At 42.8% G+C, this 14,896-nt stretch overlaps 1 long non-coding RNA gene across 1 annotated transcript in view; it reads right to left on the minus strand.

Annotated features, from left to right (window-relative positions):
* The window catches only part of LOC111541107, a 394,660-nt gene that overhangs the window by 252,795 nt on the left and 126,969 nt on the right, over positions 1-14,896 (minus strand). The window contains exon 4 of the long non-coding RNA XR_004228935.1: positions 8,474-8,557. This is a non-coding gene — a long non-coding RNA (uncharacterized LOC111541107). The remainder of the gene's footprint in view (positions 1-8,473; positions 8,558-14,896) is intronic.

Below are 14,896 nucleotides of genomic sequence, written 5' to 3' on the forward strand. Positions count from 1 at the left end.
CTTGTAATCCCAGCTACTCAGAAGGCTGAGGCAGGAGAATTGCTTGAACCCAAAAGGCAGAGGTTGCGAGCTGAGATCGCACCACCGCATTCCAGCCTGGGCGACAGAGCAAGATTCCATCCCCCAAAAAGTTAAAAATAAAAATAACTGTTCATAATCCATAATCCATATTCAACTACTATAAACTCTCTGGCATGGTTCCTTCTGAACACTCAACAGTGTACTTTTGCATAGATAATATTGCACATGCAATCTTGTATTTTCCTTTTACATTTTCCAATGTAAATTAAAATGTAAATGTAAAACACTGCCTAAGCAGTTGTAATGTTGCATATTATTTTCTCATGCACTTTCATGTATATAATTCTTTCTCTATTAGATAGATATAGGAATGTTGCCTCCCCCCATTTAAAAATCTTTTTGCATATAGATTTCATGTGTCTATTAATGATAAAAGAACAGAAATAGGTATATCTTTTGTGGTATACAAGATGTACATTCCTAAAAAAGAAATGTGAAATATAAAAATGGGACCCAATCATTTCAGGAAGTTTTATTACTAATATTAATAATGTTAATGGATAATTAACGTTAACTTTGGCCCTTGAAATTCTGTGTTTTATATTCTCATGGACCCCAGACTGCATCGTGCCTTTAACTGTGCTCTTTAGAGAGAATGGTTTTTCTTTCTAAAACACATCTAAGTATACTTTTTTGAGTAGTTTCTCTGGAAAAGCAAATACAAGTGGGAGGATAAAAAGAAAAACACTTTCAAAGGAAGGAAAGAGAGAAGGAAGAGAAAAGAAAGGAGGAAGAAATTCTGGTAACCATATTCTAAGGCCTATACCACCATTAGTAAACTCTACATACATTTTCATTTCTCATACTTCTCCTTGAAAAACATATCTTCCCATGTTAAGTGGAACAAGAAATCAAGTTGATTTAATAGAGTGCAGAGGGGAAGGCTGAGAGTGGGTGCAAGAGTTCACGAAAAAAACTGGAGAGAGGATGGAGGGCCAAGCATCCAGTTTATGAGAGAGGAAAGTGGCTAAAGGAACATGCTCCTTCTGTAACATCCCCCTGCGTTTCTAGTCCTCAACTCCAAGTCTGCAGGGTGCGACCAGCCCCAGAGCCGGCAGAGCTGACATAGACTCTCCCTCCTGGTTTAGTTCTGCTGCGCACACCCTCCCAAGACCTGTGGGGTCAGGCCATGCGAGCAGCTCAGCAGCCACAAGGTCATAGCTGGGTTTGGCATGAAATGCTCACACTCTGAGTGAAAATAGGCCTCTGAAGAAGGATGAAGCAACAGCCAAGAAAGAACCACTTTGCAAACAGACTTCCGAGGAGAATTAGCCTCTTGAAATCCTCTGTGCAAAAGTTCACACCATAAAACAGCTGCTGCTTAATGTCTTGGGCTTCTAATGAGCCCCGAGTTCCTGGTTTGCACAGAACTTCTGGCCAATGGTGTCCAAGGTCCTTTGCTCTTCCCCGTGCCGTTCAATCCCATAAGGGCTCTTGGTCAAAAACTAGGTCATAAACTTATCCACTGAGAAGCGTTTACTGTCGTTTCAAATGGCGTATTCTGTTCGAGAGGTTATGATAATAAAAGAAGAGCAGCAAACAGACTTTCAAGTTGGGGCATGTGGTTGCCAGGTTAAAAAACTGGCTCCTTTCCTTATCTTAGTTCAGCTCTTTTAGATTCAAACTACTGGACTCTGGCCCTTTTCTGGACTGATACAAATCATTTCTAGAATGACTAGATCAAATTTTATTTACTCCGTTTCCAGCTTTGAACTAACAGTTCCATGCCAAAAAAAAAAAAAAAAGTTGCTGTTTCAGAAAGTATTAGCAAGTTTCCCCCACTGCCAAAGTTTACAGCATGGTTATATCCTGCCCCAGCAAGAAGGATGGGGCGGGCTGGGAGTAAGGGAGGGAGAGAAATGGAGGAGGGCAGCTGTTTGTTCAATAAACTGCAGCAGAAAATCGCCCACATCACACACTGTTTCTTCCACACCCCCAGCAGAGAAGCAGGAGGCGGCAGCATGAAAAGTCATCCCAAGGCGAATCGTGCTGGCTGGCTGGCTTTCTGCACTCCCACATAACTGACCACGGTCCCTTCTGATTCACCCATAGAGCACAAGGACAGAAGCCAAAGGGTTTGTCTCTGCTTCCTGGGATGTTGATTCCTGCTCTGATGGAGCCCAAGAGATTTGCGCCTCCTCCCCATCCATCCTCACCCTCACATCCATCTACCCCCTCCTCCTTCCCGAGTGTTTCTGAGCTCTAAGGCACACAGGGCTATGTTACAAAAGTACTCAACTAAAAGGTGTATATTTTGCATCCCACAACATCCAAGAATATGCTGAAACTCCTCTCCACAAAAAGACACAGCTGTGGTCAACAGCCCCTGGGCTCCCCAAAACAGCATGTCCTCCAAACTCAACAACCGGGCCTCTGCTTTCTCGGGAGTGGGAAGGAAGGAAAGGAATATGAGAAGTCAGGGTAGAGCAGCTGTAGCCCACCCCTACTCAGCCGGCTGGAAAGCTCCAATTTGTTAACCTAGAAAACCCTGGGGCATTGCAATCAAAGAGCGGCTCCACCCAAGCAAGTACCTCTGATTATTTTCTTCCCTACTAGTGGGCAAGAAGAGAAAAGGGAAAATAAGGACAAATGTGTTCAAAACAGAAATACTGCATAACACTAACTTGGCTTTGGGCAAGGACCAGATTATAGGCCCAACACCTCCATTTCTGTCCAAGTGGAAAGAGAAACTACAGGGTGCAACCTTGATCCAGCTGCATGAACTCTGTTGCCCAGAGACTCTGCCAGCCCAAGGAGATCAACATAACCCCAAATTGCTCCTCAGTCCCCAGCTGGCCTTTTTTTTTTTTTAGATGGAGTTTGGCTCTTGTTGCCCAGGCTGGTGTGCAATGGCATGATCTTGGCTTACTGCAACCTCCACCTCCGACTCCCAAATTCAAGCTATTCTCCAGCCTCAGCCTCCCAAGTAGCTGGGATTACGGGCATGCACCACCACACCCAGCTAATTTTGTATTTTTAGTAGAGACGGGGTTTCACCATGTTGGTAAGGCTGGTCTCGAACTCCTGACCTCAGGTGATCCACCCGCCTCGGCCTCCCAAAGTGCTGGGATTACAGGTGTGAGCCACTGCGCCCGGCTTAGTTCTTCGGGGTCTTTAAAGTTCTTTTTGGTAAACTGATTTTTTGTAATATACTGGTCTTAACTATAATTACTGTGGAATGAACATTTAGCTTCAAAACTCAATGCGAGGTGGTTCTGTGTTAGAGGAGACTCTGCAGGTGCATGAATTTTTCTTCTAAAAAGTCTCTCAAACCCTTTCTCAAATGACTAAACTGTCACCAAAGAATGTGAATTGATACTGATGTCACAGTTCAGTTAATTGTGAAAAATAAATAAATTCAGGTTTTAGGTAGCGCTCATCTAAGACCAGTGCTATATAACGTGTTGTCCTTTGCCAATTCTAAACTGGAAATATAAGCTGTCACAAGATGGGCACAAATCGAAGTCCTTACATATCTCTAAACGCAAGTTCAATATGACCTAACTCACATTAATTGCCTTGAAGGCTCATCTGAATTCCGTGATTTAAATTAAAAAAAAAAAGTTGAAATGTTTTGAAAGGTGTAGAATGCCAAAAGTTGTTTACAGTTTTTGCCAGATAAAAAGATATAACTGGCTGGACGTGGTGGCTCATGCCTGTAATCCCAGCACTTTGGGAGGCCGAGGCATGTGGATCACCTGAGGTCAGGAGTTCAAGACCAGCCTGTCCAATATAATGAAACCCTGTCTCTACTAAAAATACAAAAATTAGCTGGATGTGGTGGCATGCTCTTGTAATGCCAGCTACTCGGGAGGCTGAAATAGGAGAATTACTTGAACCCAGGAGGTGGAGGTTGCAGTGAGCTGAGATGGTGCCACTACACTCCAGGTGCAACTCCTGGGCAACAAGACTGAAAATCCATCTAAAAAAAAGTTAAAAAGGACAGGCGCAGTGGCTCACGCCTGCAATCCCAGCACTCTGGGAGGCCTAGGCAGGCAGATCACCTGATGTCGAGAGTTTGCGACCACCCTGCCCAACATGGAAAAACCCCATCTCTACTAAAAAATACAAAATTAGCCGGGTGTGGTGGTGCATGCCTGTAATCCCAGCTACTTGGGAGGCTGAGGCAGGAGAATCGCTTGAACCCGGGAGGCAGAGGTTGCGATGAGCTGAGATCATGCCATTATACTCCAGTCTGGGCAACAAGAGCAAAACTTCATCTTAAAAAAAAAAAAGAAAAAAGATACAATTAACGTAATGATCACTGATGTAAAAATTGTACTTTTCTTTTTTTTCAGACTGAGTTTTACTCTTATTGCCCAGGCTGGAGTGCAATGGCATGATCTCAGCTCACTGCAACCTCCATCTCCCGGGTTAGAGTGATTCTCCTGCCTCAACCTCCTGAGTAGCTGCGATTACAGGTATGCGCCACCATGCCAGGCTAATTTTGTACTTTTAGTAGAGATGGGGTTTCTCCATGTTGGTCAGTCTGGTCTCGAACTCCCAACGTCGAGTGATCAGCCCAGAGTGCTGGGATTACAGGTATAAGCCACCTCGTCTGGCCAAAAACTGTACTTTTTTTGGTGGGGGTGGGTACGGAGTCTTACTCTGTCTCCTGGGCTGGAGTGCAGTGGTGCAATCTCAGGTCACTGCAACCTCTGCCTCCTGGGTTCAAACAATTCTCCTGCCTCAGCCTCCCGAGTAGCTGGGATTACAGGCACCCACCACTACACCCAGCTAATTTTTGTATTTTTAGTAGAGACGGGGTTTCACCATGTTGGCCAGGCTGGTCTCGAACTCCTGACCTCATGATTCGCCCGCGTCAGTCTCCCAAAGTGTTGTGATTACAGGTGTGAGCCACCATGCCCAGCCAAAATTGTACTTCTAAAACACATCTAGTCTCAAATAGGTGTCATATATCCTTGCTACAATGCAGGTTCCACTGTTCTTTTTTGTTTACAACTCCCATACACAACCCTGTTTCTCTTCAAATTAAGAGAAAAGAAGGTAAGATCCCATTAAACCAATTCCTAATTCTGAATCAGGGAAATCTAAGTTGGAAATCTGATTTTCTTCCTTCTGACTTTTCCTTCCCCATTTCCAGGGCTATTTAAGCATAAAAGGGGCCGGGCGCGGTGGCTCAAGCCTGTAATCCCAGCACTTTGGGAGGCAGAGACGGGCGGATCACGAGGTCAGGAGATCAAGACCATCCTGGCTAACACGGTGAAACCCCGTCTCTACCAAAAAATACAAAAATCTAGCCGGGCGAGGTGGCGGGCGCCTGTAGTCCCAGCTACTCAGGAGGCTGAGGCAGGAGAATGGCGGGAACCTGGGAGGCGGAGCTTGCGGTGAGCTGAGATCCGGCCACTGCACTCCAGCCCCGGCGGCAGAGCGAGACTCCGTCTCAAAAAAAAAAAAAAAGCATAAAAGGATTGTTAGAGCAGGCAAGAATCAAAGAAGAGTTGGAAGCGCCCATCGATATGGACTTTAAATTCCCAATCTAAGGCCTAGGCAGTGGGATTTAATAGGTGAGGTAAAGGCTTGTCAGCCAAATGGTCCATTCCAGGAAGAAAACCAATTATTTTTAGGTTTGATGCTAGAACTTAACCGAGTTGTGGGAAACAGGAAATGTATCGACATTAATTGCCTTGAAGGCCCATCTGAATTCTTCCAGATTCCTCTCTTCCCCTCCCGGCCCTTGGCTTGCTCAGTGTTTTCACCTCCATCGTTACTGTGTAAGGAATTATTGGCAACTAGGCAAGAATGTCTATGAGCCTAATTTGAACTCTACTGTCTTTGGGCAAAGAAACCAGAATCTAAAACTCTTACATCTCAGTGAGCCCCCAGAACCACCAGGAAAAATGAACTCCCAAAGGCGGAAAAATACCCACAGATTCAAAAAGAGATGAGTATACAGTGTGTTTCCAGGTCTAGCTCCACATGGCCTTTATACACCAAGTACCACGGGATTAATGCTTGCAATGCTCAACATTGCTTATGCATAGGATTAGATTTATAAATATAAATGAGTAATACTTTCAGCTTATCTTTTCTAAAAATTACTGACATAGTTGTAACAGCCTTAGACACCAACCAGAAACCTCCTGTTAAAGTTAATATTCTTGCTAGTTTAAAATAGTTAGCTCACTCTGCCTATCTGACAACAAAACTATTTACAACATCTATAATATCTATATATTCAAACTGCCACAATCATATAATTCATCAACTGAGCAATACCACATATTCTACCAGCATGCGGAGAACCTTTTAAGTATGTGGAAGGACCTAATGAAATGTACATCCTAACCCCAAAAAGGATATGACTTCTTCTATGAGCAATGTTCCACTCAAAATACTATGGGAGGGGCTGGGCACAGTGGCTTACGCCTGTAATTCCAGCACTTTGGGAGTCCGAGGCGGGTGGATCAACTGAGGTTAAGAGTTCGAGACCAACCTGGTCAACATGGTGAAACTCTGTCTTTACTAAAAATAAAAAAAATTAGCCAGGTGTGGTGGCACATGCCTGTAATTCCAGCTACTTGGGAGGCTGAGGCAAGAGAATCACTCGAACCTGGGAAGTGGACGTTGCAGTGAGCCGAGGTTGTACCACTGTACTCCAGCCTGGGTGACAAGAGCAAAACTTTGTCCCAAAAAAGAAAAAAAAAAAAAAAAAAAAAAATTTGGGAGGGAAAAATAAAATGAAACACAAGTTCTAGAGATATAAAGTTAAACGTGATCATTCAAGGTCTACCCGGCACATGCTCCTTGTATATGCTGTGCTTTTGGTTGGCCATGGCTCACAGTTATCTGAGAATTTACTATATTCAAATGTAGTTTTATGTTGGCCAAAAAAGTACAGCTACATGTTTTCACTTTCCAGATATACAGCTGTCCTCCGCTCCCTTGGGCTCCAGATATACAGCTGTCCTCCACTCCCTTGGGCTTCTGACATGAAGAACTTGAAAATAGGTTTCTATGAGGCTAACTTGTCTACATCTCTGAGCCTGTTCAGTCAGAGACAGATGTGTAGTGCTTTACAAGAATGGCTACCAAGGCCGGGCGCAGTGGCTCATGCCTGTAATTCCAGCACTTTGGGAGCTGAGGCAGGCAGATCACCTGAGGTCAGGAGTTCAAGACCAGCCTGGCCAACATAGCGAAACCCCATCTCTACTAAAAATACAAAAAAAGAAAAACTTAGCTGGGCATGGTGGCGGGCACCTACAGTCCCAGCTACTTGGGAGGCTGAGACAGGAGAATCATTTGAACCTGGGAGGTTGCAGTGAGCCAAGATCAAGCCACTGCACTCCAGCCTGGGCAACACAGTGAGATTCTGTCCCCCCAAAAAAAAAAAGCTACCAAAAAAAAATTTTTAAATTGCTGAGCATGGTAGCACACACTGGTAATCCAGCTACTCAGGAGGCTGAGGAGGAAAGATCACTTGAGGCCAGAAGGCCAAGGTTGTAGAGTGCCATAATCACACCTGTGAATAGGCACTGTACTCCAGCCTGGGCAACCTAGTGAGACTCCATCACGCACACACACACACAGCTAACTGTCTCTAAATTTATGAAGACACAGAAACAGGGCTAGGCGCGGTGGCTCACGCCTGTAATCCCAGCACTTTGGGAGACCAGGCAGGTGGATCACGAGGTCAGGAGATCGAGACCATCCTGGCTAACATGCTGAAACCCCATCTCTACTAAAACACAAAAAAAGTAGCCGGGCATGGTGGCAGGTGCCTGTAGTCCCAGCTACTCGGGAGGCTGAGACAGGAGAATGGCACGAACCCAGGAGGCGGAACTTGCAGGGAGCCGAGATCGTACCACTGAACTGCAGCCTGCGTGACGCAGCGAGACTCCGTCTCAAAAAAAAAAAAAAAAAAAAAAAAGATGCAGAAAAAAACATGATTGGAGGAATCTAGGGGGAGAGGCAGAAATGAATATTGGCTTACTAGATCTCCTTTTAACCAAACTTATTAGATTCTCAGGCATAATTCAAATGTTGCTTTTTAAAAACCATGTCAAGGTACATCATGGAACAGTGTGTCTCCTATTCCTACCATTTCAGATAAAGTCTGGTCACTCTTTAACTTCTCTGCTTTCCCAGAATATGTGCTTAGCTCTTAACATTAAAATTAGGAAATCTTAATATTGGTCTATGATATCTCCTCATGTTAAAAAATAAAAGGAGAAGAATCGTACATGAACCAAAAATGCTTACGCTGTAAGAAATACTACTGGGAAATGACAAATTTTAAATCCCTTATAATGTGATTATGGCTACTAGCATGAAAAGGGATTATTCATAACTGAAATAACTGAAATAGAAAATTAAGGAGCAAAACTCTTGGTAAAACAAAATATAAAACAGGCTGGCAGCATTTCCATACCTGAAGAACACTCATCAATCATTCTGACTGTCTTGTGATAAAGCTTCAGCAAACCCACCAGTAAAATGAGATTGTTGCAGATTCCTATGCATTTAAAAGAGGACAGATATGTCACACTATGCAAAACACGGCATCATGTGATCAGAAAGACATTTAATAATTTGAAGCAGAACAATAAATGTCAGCAAATCCTTTGGAATTTAGGGCTTCTAAGATAGACCCTTTAGGATGTTCCTGAAATAGATTTTATGCACTCAACCAATTTTTGTTTCTTCTGTAGTTTCCATTTGCAAAGGGACCTGGGATGTATGGATGACATGTGGGTGACATCATGCTTGGACAGGAAGCTAAGGGGGGACAAGACACGTGCAACAGAGAAAAATGCAACAATGCATTTTCCAGGGCTTTCCTAGAGAGACAGGCACCGACCACATCACATCAAAATGAAAGCTTTCCCCAATGGGAACTTTTATTACAGTTCCTATTAAGAGAACAGAAGAAAAAGAAAAAAGAAAAAAAAAAAAAAAAACAACTTTCCAGTGTTCACAGGAAAAGAATGATTTCCAAATTATGATTTTTGAGAGGGAAAGACTTATTCATGGTAAATATGAAACACATGGTTTTCTCAGAGGATTTTTGTCCACCCTACACAGTAATATCTCTCATATGAAAGGAACAATTATTAATAGTTAAACACAATACGCCTTAGAATGTACCATATATTTCTGTTTAAAGCCCGAGGTCCCAGGGAGCCTTTAAATAATGATTCCAAAGGGAACTTCTGCTTCTCACTCTGGAGCAAGCGGAGTAGCCATATCCCGCACACTAGAAAATGCAGCTGGGTGGACTTAGCTATCAACAGGATATTTGCCCAGTGGATCCATTTTCAGAATGTGAAGAGAGAAATTTCAGCCAACTGGGAAGGCCAGTGGCCTCATTAGGAAATACGGGACCTATTCATCCATTGTGGGTTGTTTCCGGATTTTTATTTGCCCTAGTTGGTGTTTTGCTTTGCTTTTTCATCAGGGTGTGGATCTCAGTGGCTCTTAATCCCAGATGTACAGGAGAATCACCTGGGAGGTTAAAGACAACACCCTTCAGTGGGCCTCCAGGAGGTTATAATTTTCATCTAGAGTTGAGAACCACTATCCTACCCCCATCCGACTCCAACCTCACCAATCCAGCCTCCAACTTTCTGCATGACACTGTATCATTTAGGCTTCTGATGAGAACTGTCAAGCAAAGCTATCTTTCTTCCTCTTTCTTCACTTACTTTGAGATTTCCAAGAGGCCCTCAAGAGAGTATCATCAGTCCATTTTCTATGCAGTGCCAAGGATGCTCTATATTGCTATGTGCAGGCTGGATGTTCCAGGCTGAATGGGATATGCAGCTCACTTCCACAGGGTCCCTGGCTCTCCACCCCACCCCCACTGCTATTCTCATGTATGTCACAGGCTTGTGTTGAGGGAAGGCATGGGAGGTCCTATCCAATTTCCTAGCAATCTGTAACACAGGAAAGAGCGCCCTGCAGTCTGTCACTGTGATACAAATGCTTCTCACAAATACCTCAACCATTAGTCTCGCCCTAAACAAACAAACATCGTGCTAGGCAGAGCCGAGCGCCATTCCCTGGACGACAGGAGAATGTGACTGTAATCGCAATGCCTGTTGAGTGTACGCAGTTATCTTTTAATATTAACGAAAGCTGTATGCAGCAAGCACCCCCACTCCCACCACACCCACACAAATCCATATCAGCTGTCTCTCCACCTGACCATTTCTCAGGTAATGAATATGTCCAGGTAAATAAAATAGAGATGGGGTTGCCAGCACCTCAGTAAGATCTAATTCAAATCCTTCATTTTTGGAAAATCCACTCATTTAAACCCAAAATCAGGAACTCTGAAAAAAACAAAAAGTGGCAGCCTTTCAATTTGAAAATATAGTAACTTAACTGATGAGTTAAAAAAATTTATAGAAAAGATGGAATTCTAAATTTTGACAAGTATTTTTAAGTCCAAAAAAAATAAATCACTGTGTCCCTCCATTAATTCCAACAATAGTATATGGCTTTGCACATAACACAATCTAAGTATTTATTTGCTTATATTTTGCTCTCAGAAGTGGGAAGTCCATAGATTCATATACACTAACAGCTGCTGTTTATTGAATGAATGGTATGTACCAGGCACTCTGCTAAGTGCTTTCCAGGTTTCATTCCATTGAATTCCCTCAACCTGATGGAGAACAATCAGGTTCTCTATTTTATGGATGAGTCCACGAGACTTCAATAAATAAAGCAACACTTCCATAGTCCACCAAGCTAGAGGGTGGCTGAGCTGGTACTTGGAGACAAGTCTGGCTAACTTCAAAGCCCTCAATCACTTATATACTATTATAGTACGGTATCCTTTATAAGTAGGTAATGTACTAAGATACCACTACCACCGACACTTTTTCAAAAACAGGGGGCAGAGACAAGCAACCTGAATTCTTATGTAACTTACTTATTTAAAGACTCTGTCTTTATTTTTGAAGACAGGGTCTCTCTCTGTCACGCGGGCTGAAGTGCAGTGGTGTGTGATCACAGCTCACTGCGGCCTCTACCTCCCAGGCTCAATCAATCCTCCTGTGTCCGGAGTAGCTGGGACTACAGGCGTGTGCCACCACACTCCACTAATTTGTCTCATTTTTTGTGGAGGCAAGATCTCACTCTATCGCGCAGGCTGGTCTTGAATTCCTGGGCTCGAGCAATCCTCCTGCCTCAGCCTTCCGAAGTGCTGAGATTACAGACATCAGCCACTATGCCCGGCCTGAATTATTTGACTTTTATTCTTGAGGAAAACATTCATTGTGGAGTGGGGGTGAGAATGCGGGATTTAGAATCTTGTCTCTGACATAAACTGACCACGGGCAAGTTACTGGACCTCAGAGAGTCCACATTCTCTTCTTTGAAATGGAAATAACGACATCCACCTCATACGGCTGTTCGAAGAACCTACTGAAATAGCCATCTTTGATACTGTTAGCTTTCTTTCTTCTATTACTTTTTATTATTTTATTATTATTATTTTTAGACAGAGTCTCACTCTGTCACCCAGGCTGGAGTGCAGTGGTGCAACCTCGGCTCACTGCAACCTCCACCTCTTGGGTTCAAGCGATTCTCCTGCGTCACCCTCCTAAGTAGCTGGGATTATAGGCACCTGCCACCGCACCCAGTTAATTTAATTTTTGTACTTTTTGTTGTTGTTGTTTTGTTTTGTTTTTTAGTAGAGACGGGGATTTCACCATGTTGGCCAGGCTGGTCTCGAACTCCTGACCTCAGATGATCCGCCCACCTCAGCCTCCCAAAGTACTGGGATTACGGGTGTGAGCCACCATGCCCGGCCTTTCTTTCCTCTCTTAGTCTCAGTGTCCTATTCTGTCAACTAGGGATAACAAACTTCATCATACCAACATAATATTATAAATAGTAGAATTGCTTTGAAAAATAAAGTTGTTTTAGAGAAGCTTTATTTCAGATCATTAGCACTTTTAAGTGTACTGACTCCATGAAGAGAAATTATAAATCATCACTTAGCCACCCTGAATAGCTCATATTTAAGAAAGCAGTCTTAACTTCTTTATTATTTTGTAAATTATCTTGATTCATCTGTTTTTCAGCTGTGAGTTCTATTTTCTTTTTTACTTAGTGTTTCAACGAGTCATTATTAAGCACCCATTAAGTAGTCAGGCCCATAGGGAATTTTAAAAGTTGGAAATAGGATTCTTGCACCTAGGAAGGCAAGTTATTTTTTCTATGCTGGAACAGTTCTGTATCCCAATTATAGTGATGGCTACTTGAATCTACAAGGATAACAAAATTTTGTAGAAAAACGTACACACCCTTCCAAAAAAAAGAACGCGTGTAAAAATCAGTTAAATCTAAATAAGATCTCTTACCTGAGTTAATGGCATTATGCCAATGTCAACTTCCTAGTTTTGACTATGTACTAAGGTTATGTAAGGTATTACATTGGCGGATGCTTAGTGAAGGCACATGGGAACTCTCCGGACTATACTGCAATTACCTGTGAGTCTTTTTTTTTTTGAGACCAAGTTTTGCTCTTGTCTCCCAGGCTGAAGTGCAATGACACAATCTCAGTTCACTGCAACCTCAGCCTCCCGGGTTCAAGAAATTCTCCTGCCTCTGCCTACCAAGTAGCTGGGATTACAAGTGTCAGCCACCATGCCTGGCTAATTATTTTATTTTGGTAGAGATGGGGGTTTCACCACCTTGGCCAGGCTGGTCTTGAACTCCTGACCTCAGGTGATCCGCCCACCTGTGCTGGGATTACAGCATGAGCCACCGTGCCTGGCCACCTGAATCTTAAAATATAAAAATAAATTAGGTGGGCGCAGTGGCAGCACCTGTAATCCCATCTACTTAGGAGGCTGAGGTGGGAGAATCACTTGAACCTGGAAGGCGGATGTTGCAGTGAGCCGAGATCGCGCCGCTGCACTCCAGCCTGGGCAACAGGCGAGACTCTGTCCAAAAAAAAAAAAATATATATATATATATATATATATATGGCTTATAAGAGGAAGTCTCTTATAAAGTGATATGGAAAGATTTCTAAGATGTATAGTTAAGTGAAAACCAAAAGGAAGATGTTGAAGCATGTGTATAATACGCTACCTTTTGTGTAAAAGCAGGAAATACAGAAGAGATACTCATATTCCCACAGAGCATCAGGGGACAATGCAGGCTACATTAGAAACAGGACAGTGGTTACCTGCAGGGACCAGGAAGAAGGGACTGGACAGATGAGGCACAAAGACGAAAGACAGAATGTTACACTTTTTGGGTTCTGAACCATGTAATGTAATATTTTTCAGAAAAACAAAAGACAAAAAGAGAAAAACTGATAACAACATAATGATAATATCAATGTTGAAACCTGGGTATCAGGTCCATTACTGAACAATTTAAATACATTATTTGTGGCCAGGCGCAGTGGCTCACACCTGTACTGATATAATCCCAATACCGCGGGAAGCCGAAGTGAGAGGACTGCATAAGGTTGGAGTAACATAGCCAAGACACCATCTCTACAAAAAAATTTTAAGAATTAGCTGAGCATGGTGGCATATGCCTGTAGTCCTCATTACTTGGGAAGCTGAGGGGAGAGGATTCTGTCAGCCTGGGAGTTTGAGGCTGCAGTGAGCTGTGATCGCGCCACTGCACTCCAACCTGGGTGACAAGAGTGAGACCTTGTCTCAAAAAACAAACAAACAAAAAATTATTTCTAGTCCTCAAAAGAGCAACAATTATCTCCTTTCACAGAGGGTAAAACCAAGACTCAAGAATAATTAATTTTTTAAACCTTTTCCTAAGCCCCTGCTCCTTCCATAATAATGGACTCCCCTCCTATTTAAAGTTCGCTGGCCAGACCATGCTACAACTTGGTGTCCTTTTACGTGTTTTTTTCTCTGCCTGAAACCCTCTCACCCCTCTTACCTTACTTTGTTTGGCTGGAACACCTGTATTCAACCTGAATAAAGCTGAAATAACTAAAAAGAAAAATTTTTTAACCTTAAAAGAAAAAGAAGAATCCCCGTTAATTATGAATGGGCATAAGCAGATATTCTTTAAAAACCTTTAACATCAAATTTCTGAGTGAGACGGATTCCTAATACTTCTAGAAAGTTCTTTGCCAAATACGAATTAATAAAGAAGTGATAATACCTTTTTTAAAAATATATTCCTTAAAAACTCTTCAGCAAGGCTTTTTAAAATGTCCTTTTCTTTGAAGTGTGTTTACCTTAAAAGGTGGAATAAAATGCACTGTGTTCCCAAGAAACCTTAGTCCTTTGGTGGTAAACTTCCAAACTACTTTGTCACCACTTAATACACCATGGGTTCCTAGACAGACACAGAGACCTCCTGACTTTAAAAGCTCTGTTATTTACCTTAACAAGAATTGTCCTCTAGAGGCCAGGCACGGTGGCTCACGCCTGTAATCCCGGCACTTTGGGAGGCCAAGGCAGGGAGATCATTTGAGGTCAGGAGTTCGAGATCAGCCTAGCCAAAATGGTGAAACCCGGTCTCTACTAAAAATACATTAAAAATTAGCAGGTGTGATGACACACAGCTGTAATCTCGCTACTCAGGAGGCTGAGACAAAGAATTACTTGAACCCAGGAGGCAAAGTTTGCAGTGGGCCAACATCATGCCACTGCTCTCTAGCCTGGGTAACAGAGTGCGAGTCTGTCTTAAAAAAAAAAAAAAAAAAAAAAGAAGGAAGGAAGGGAAGGGAAGGAAGGAGAGAGAGAAAGGAAAGAAAGAAACAAAGAAAGAAAGAAAGAGAGAGAAAGAAAAGAAAAGAGAATTCATCCTCTAGAGAGCGTTTTCATAAGTTTCACCAGTTTGATCAACAGTA

The sequence above is a fragment of the Piliocolobus tephrosceles genome, chromosome 5 (genome assembly GCF_002776525.5).
Source record: "Piliocolobus tephrosceles isolate RC106 chromosome 5, ASM277652v3, whole genome shotgun sequence".
NCBI classification, from domain to species: domain Eukaryota; kingdom Metazoa; phylum Chordata; class Mammalia; order Primates; family Cercopithecidae; genus Piliocolobus; species Piliocolobus tephrosceles.